Source organism: Copadichromis virginalis, linkage group LG23 (genome assembly GCF_057382275.1).
Source record: "Copadichromis virginalis isolate Kocher_CV1m ecotype Utaka linkage group LG23, C_Virginalis_male_GT1.1, whole genome shotgun sequence".
Classification (NCBI taxonomy): Eukaryota; Metazoa; Chordata; class Actinopteri; order Cichliformes; family Cichlidae; genus Copadichromis; species Copadichromis virginalis.
In genome coordinates this window covers 40,414,923-40,422,079 of record NC_140639.1, presented here as the reverse complement: position 1 = coordinate 40,422,079, position 7,157 = coordinate 40,414,923, and positions in this window count along the sequence as shown.

Below are 7,157 nucleotides of genomic sequence, written 5' to 3'. Positions count from 1 at the left end.
CAAGATCCTTCATTCAACACGAGAGACAGTGACCCACAAATCTTTGTTTCAGCACCATGGACAGTGAGTCATCTCTAGATTCCCTCTCAGGAACAGTGATGACGAAATCCTGATGAAAGACAGGAGACACAATTGTTTGAATTTTAAAATTCAGATTCTAGATTTAACAGCACCAACAATAAATGTGTTCTATTTTTATGTGTAATATCTTTCATTAGTTGTGTATAAAATCAACCACACACCATCTGTAAGAACAGATAACATCCTAAGGAGGGCACAGAGAACCCTTATACCAATAAGGGCATTCAGATGGGATTTGTTCACAAGCTGGGCAAGTTCAACTACTGAGACAAAGCCTCCTTTGAAATATTGAAAGACTGTAATTGAAATTTCCCCTTGTTCTTTTTGTTTACCCTCTATTTAAGCACACAAGTAATACTAGAGCTAAGATTGGGAGAACTTTCTCATTAACTGAGACACCTAGGGAGTAGCTGTAGTACCTCCTAATTGAGACAGCCTAAGAGTGGGGAAAATATATTGAGCGGGCCTGGTGGGCTTTGATTTCAGGCAAGCAGAAGCACATCTGGGTAGCAAGTTTCCTAACTACAATATTACAGTTCTTGAGGGTCGGAAAACATGCTAAAGAGATCTCATGAAATGAAAGCGCTGTTTGTAAAAATTCTAATCAAAACGAGACTAAGGGGAGTTTTGATATATAAACATGTACTAAGATAAATTTCCAGGTCTTCCAGCCCTGTTTCTGCAGAGACTAATACAAACTAACATGTTTAAAAGGACAAGCAGAGAGAGCAAAGGGAGCAATTCCTATCCTCTACAGTGACCTTGTCGCACGAGGTGGGATTTACAACATTCAAAAGCAAGCTTTCCATTGTGTTGTGCATTCACTTGACTAGGCCCCACGCTGTGCAAAGCCTGTCCTTCGGCTACAGATAGCAAAGCGCAGCAGGATAACTCAGAGACTGAGGAGAAATCCAGATGATAATTGATTTATGAATTTATTATACACCACAGGTTGAATTAGAGTTTCATTACAGTTGGGCCAGATGAACAGTTTGAGATAAAATATCCCTTAAACTCTGCTTTGTTTCCTCTTTATTCCATGGTATACAACAATTGCCATCTTTTCCCCCGCCTAGCCTAAATAATGAATCCAGCAGAGCGTTGTTTTGTATTTTTCAAAGCTGAAACAAGAATTAAAAACACAGAAGGCTTTTTTTAAGCTTTTTTTTTCTTGCAATACACATAAAGCCAGTAGCATCAATGAAATTTTCTGCTAACGATTTCCAGTCAGAGTTCAATACGAGCATTCAAGCATGGCAACAGTTATCACTAGTCTGGGAGCCTTTAATTACACCTACCCTGTAAATCCCAGCGTCATCTATTAACTTTCAAATGACAGATCTCAAAGATCCGCAGAGAAAGTGGGTCTTGAAATCCCTCTGTTGGGTGCTGCGCTGACCTTGGGATTCACTTGTGGTAATTAAATTTCAAATCAAATTGAGGCATCACTCTAGGCGGGTACTCGTGCATTTCCTTATGCCCTCCGAGTGTCCCCGAGTGTGTGAATAATGTAAGTTATTCAGTAAATCTTTTTGTTCTCTCTGAGTGATCCACTTCCAAACCCTAAAATTTCAAATATAGGGTAAGAAAACCCGAAATCTGACGCAAATCTTTTACTGGAACAGCAGAGTTATTCATCTTTAACTGTTAGGAGAAAATCTGAGAAAAAAAAAAAAACCTAATATACTACAGAACTTTTTTTTAATTTTTATATATTATTATTTTTTTTTTTTAAAGAACTTTTTCTCGTGTTCCATTTTATATAAAGATGCTGAATTCTCGGTGGCATAGGATTAGACATGCCTCCCTTGCACCATCCATGCAAATCGTAACAGAAGACCATAGATCAGAGCACAAGCAATACAAATAATTAATACTCAGGGGCACTGGAGCTCTGGCGCTGAAGGAATGCTGAGCTAAAAAATAAATAAATAATTATTTTTTTAAAAAGACGAGAGCAAAGGTGAAGGGAGGAGGCAGACTAAAGCTGGGTTTGACACCTGTCAAATTATTGACTTTGCTTGTGTTTGATCCACACAACTCTCTTTGTGTGTACGAGTGTGCATGGAGCTTTGCATGAATGCCCCCCGTGCAGCTCAGGTATAAATTGAAGCGATGGACCATAGAGTTCACCTTGAAGCCAGCACAGAGTATGTAGCCTTCCACCTCAGGTGTCATGTGTACAGGAAACCTTTTAAACTGGAACAGCGTACTTCACAGGCCTCGCTCGTTTGTCTCCACGCAGTAAAAAAAATAATAAATAAATCCTCCCATGTTTGTCATGTCTTTGTTGCCATCTCTTTGTGGCTCAGCTCTCTTCTTTATTGTTGTGATTGCACAGTGTTGCCTTATGTTGTGCTGCTGAGACAGTCACACTGCAGGCATCTTTGTTGGTGTGTCACCCTGTGATGACCTTATGTGGGCTGTGTGAGAGCTCACAGTTTCACATAGTGTGCAGCTACAAAACTCGGGACATTTAGTGTTGTTTTGCAGTCTTCCGTTTGGGAGTTTTCCATTTCGCTATTGCACAGCCGAGCTATTATATTGTAAAGCATTATACTAGGCAGCCACCTTCTTTGGTTTACTTAATGTAATATGCTTGTTAAGTCTGATGTAAGAAGCCAAATGTCCTTTAAGTTTCCAAAAGCATCATGGTGAGATAAAAAAAAATCCACGTTCTTTAAACTTCAAGTAAAGTGATCAGTGTAGCGGTTCTCACAGGTGTTGCAACCAAGCAAAGCATCTGAGAATCCATGAAGAAGATTTATGAGGTTAAATAGAATTAGACATTAGCTAACTTAAAAGTTAGCAGCAAGCTAGCTGGCTAGCTAACATCAAAATATCTTGGCTGAAATATTTCTAAAAATAAATACAAAAAAAGATCATGTACATATCCCCTATAAATTTAATAAAAGATTAAAGGTCAAAAACATCAAGGTGTGATGCAAGGGGTTGGGGAGGGTAAGTGAAGTTAGGTTAGTTGACATATAATGATCTCTCATCCTCTGCCTAGCTAGAATCATTAGGCTAATGTAAATACAGTAGCATGGGAATTTCCCTTTGAAAGAAATACAGTATCAGTTAAATTGTTCTTAATAAAAGAACATGCCGCTACCTGTGGGTGTGCAACCGTAAGAGCCAAGTGCTTTCATATTGCAGGAAGCAATGCATTTCTGCTAACAGTTCACACAACAAATTAATCAATTTATTTATAAAAAACAAAAGTAGCAAATTTGCAAAGGTCACAGAATATTAGAGAACTTGAATAATTAACCTATGCTTAGTGCTCTGCAATTTGTTGACCAGCTGTCACGTGCTATAATTCAGTTGACCACTAATCCATCAGCTAGGTGATCGAGTTTTGCTATCCTCCACTGCTCTCTGTTTCACCATGTGTTTCTCCTCTGCTTATATGACTGTTACATGAAGCACAAGACAAGTGAATGTGGTGAAAAAGAGAGCAGAACGATATAAATGAAGATAATATGAATGTGAATGTTTGAATTTTTTGTCAAATGCACTGAACTCTACCCAGCTTCCTTGTTTTTACTCTCAGTCAGAGAAAGCGAAGCTCAGATTACAACGAGTGTGACTTCATTTTGTCTGTTGTCAGTACTTCCCTCTGTTTATGAGGTAAGCAGTTGTTTGCTGTATATTTAAATCTATTATAACAATTACAAAGATTGGCAGTAATTTCGGTCTCCCATAGGCTTTTAATTTCTTTCTCTATTCGAGGAGTATTCTCACAAGTCTTCTTCTGTTGTTTCACTGCGTTAACTAAAGAGCAAACCTGTTAAACTGAGAAAATGTGAAAAGGGAAGCATATCTGTCTTTACTAATTGTTCCTGTGACTAAACAGTTGATTCGCCTATCTAAATGTTCGTTAAACTTAACTGTGCTATGTTTCCTATGGTTATAATTAGAATATATCTACAACTGTACACCAGGGAAGGGAGAGGTGATTCATTATACCTCTACTATTTCCAGTGGTTCTGGAATGCAGCTCACACTTCCCTTTAGCCTGACATTCATGAATGACTGTGTGTGATTAATAATAAATCAATAATCACTAGATTTAGCTATCATCATACAGACAGCTGTTATTTTCATTTATTGTAATTTCTATTGAGTACACACAGAACAGCGAGTGAGAGCCACCTTACTTAAAGATGACTTATGTTGCATTGGCAGTAATTTATGTTACTGCTCTGTTCAGGGATATGTCTGCCCTTCAGTGTGCATACATGGACAGCCTCTGGCATGGAGAGCAGCAGCAAAGACAGAGGACAGAGGAGGCTTCAGTGACAGCAGACATGACATTGATTAGGATAAACTGCATTAAAAGGGAGGTGGGATGGAGGTAGGTTTTGGGATAAAGCAGCTTTAACAGCATACAACACTGAACAACAATGATCATACTTTTTTTTCATTTCACATCTGCATCTATGTCATGCATTTGGAGGTGGCTAGGGTAGGACCCTGACTTCCAGAACCAATTTTTCCCCCTGCTTTTGACTTCATAGGCGAGAATTTGACTATTTTAAAGCTCATACGATAAATGTTATTTCATGAACTTGACTGCGTCACATCTTTAAGTCAAAGGTGAAGCATAGATTTTTAAGAAATATCTTCAGATGATGCATACACACAAAGTAAAAGTGGAAATAAAGTAGTGAGGAAGCACATAAACCCAGTTGGTTGTTAATAGTATATGGCAGGTGAGACTGAGATTACATACTGTATTTTACATTGGTATGCATATAAGGAAACTAGGCTTATTATTTGAGATAGGGTTACATTTTTAGAAAATCATTTAAAAAAGTATCATTACATGGGTAAAACTCGGGTGTACCGTTTCATAAACTTCAAAGACTCACAAGGAAGTAAGTAAGTAAGAATAGTCAAAACTAAACCAAGATATCGTTCAGCTTTAGCCTCTAAATGAATCAAGGTTTCAGAAATGCCGGATCCAGTGCAATTGTTTATTGGATCTTACCAACCTGTGAAAGTGCCCCATTGTTACAATAAGATAAGATAAGATGACCTTTATTAGTCCCACAGGTGGGAAATTTGTTTTAGAATCTGTAATTTCACACCCAGTCTATTACAACTTAGTCTCCAGGGTCACTTTGTAGTAAATCTTTGGGTAGCATTTAAATGCTTCATCTCCTAAAGTTGATTTAACTGAACTACGTAAAGTGGTGAATAGTCAGTTAAAATAATAGAATTTAGGGAAGCAATAATCTGAATCTCAAAGGCAAATGATGTTTAATCTTTGAAAAAGAATCCCTGTAGACTATATCATTGAAATTCAAATGTGAGTCACTGGTGTTTTGATTTAAGTGATGTTCTTCATTTGGTCTCCATCGCCTCAGGTATTACATTTTTTTTCCAAAAGGAAAAAAAAAATCATAATTGTACATATTAGTTTGCTTCCCTCCAGAATCTGGTCGTTATGGCCATTGTGTGCGTGCGCTGTAAATTTTAAGATGTAAAGATGTAGCATCTTCGAACATCAGAAGCTCTCCCAGGAATCTGTTATTGTAATGAAAGGCGTATTTATTTAGTTATTTATTTTTTAAATAATATAACAATAATAATAATAATAATAATAATAATAATAATAATAAATAATCGCACAGAAGATTGGATTAGTGGAAATTTTTATGTCATGAGCAAAATCAATGCAGCACAAACACACCACTGCAGAACGCAGACGCAGACGCAGACACGCAGATATATCATGTTACCCAGCGCTGCTCAGTCAGTCGTACATAGCCACCCATCCCTCTCATCTGTCTTCGCTGCCGTTCAGTAACAACTGGTAGGTTGCCATGGTGATTAATCGTCACATTGGCAGCCTACCAATCGCTGGAAAAATGTCAGCCTAAATGGCATTTCACCTTTGACCTCCAATGTGGCCACATGAATGAAGATGGATTGCTGGGTGATGTTATGGTCAGGTAGCAGCAAATTAATTTAAATGTGAAACAATCTATAAAGGATAAACCCAAGCTGGGGGTATGAGAAATAAAAATATGTTTATTTTAAAATATTTAAAACTGACAGGTGATTATATCTTGAACAGTGTTGTAAAATTGTGAATGCAAATTCTTTCCCGAATGGAAAAGTTTAATAAGTGCCCACAGAGCTATAATGTGTTATCGCAGTTTTGGTTACACGGAGTTGTGTTTCTGGAGAAAATGATAATTGGAATGAATGTGAGACACCAATTTTATAACGAAAACTCAGGAGAGGAAAGCGATTCAATTTAGCATCAGTATATTCTTTATAGATCTATAAAGTGAAGTAATGACACTTTGGGGCTCAGCTGGAATAATCCAACGGCATTGATTTCAGTGCTTCATACTTCTGGCAGTTTTTCAGTGCGACAGCACTAATTGTTCGAGAGTAAAAGATTTATTTTGAAATGAGCCGCACCAGAATTAAATATAACAGATGATGGATGGGGGGAAAAAATTGATTTCAGTGCAGAGGAGTGGTTGGGTGACGACACAAAGAGCTTGTTAAAAAATAAATAAAAAATATGGGTGGAGGGTTGAGGTGTCTTTAAAACACTGCACAAACAGTCAATTGATGTCGACACTCATACTCGCACACGGGTGTACGTTCATAATCGTGATTTATTCATGGGCTTTTTTACAGTGAGTGAAACGCTCCCATTTTCTAATACATCTATTATTTAAAGATCAGACCCTGTAGACATAGCTCAACAGATTGCGATGTAAAAAATGAATGCAAACCCAAACTGGAAGTGTGCATATGAATACACGTACGTCTCTCCTGTTTTTATGTGTGTGTATGTCCCACTACAAGTTTCCTCTATTCTGGAACAGTGCTTGCAAACTTTGGGCTTTTTGGCTTCTCTATAATAGATGACAATCAAAACAGTTGGCTCCAAACACACCTGTTCCTCTGAGATAGTGTTACTGTAGAGCTCCTCTATTACAGAGGAAAATGTGTTTCGGAGGAAACTTTCTCACAACACAATTTCTGCTCACTTCAAGATCGCTTGGAGATTGGAGACCATATACAGATTGTAAACACAATTTTGT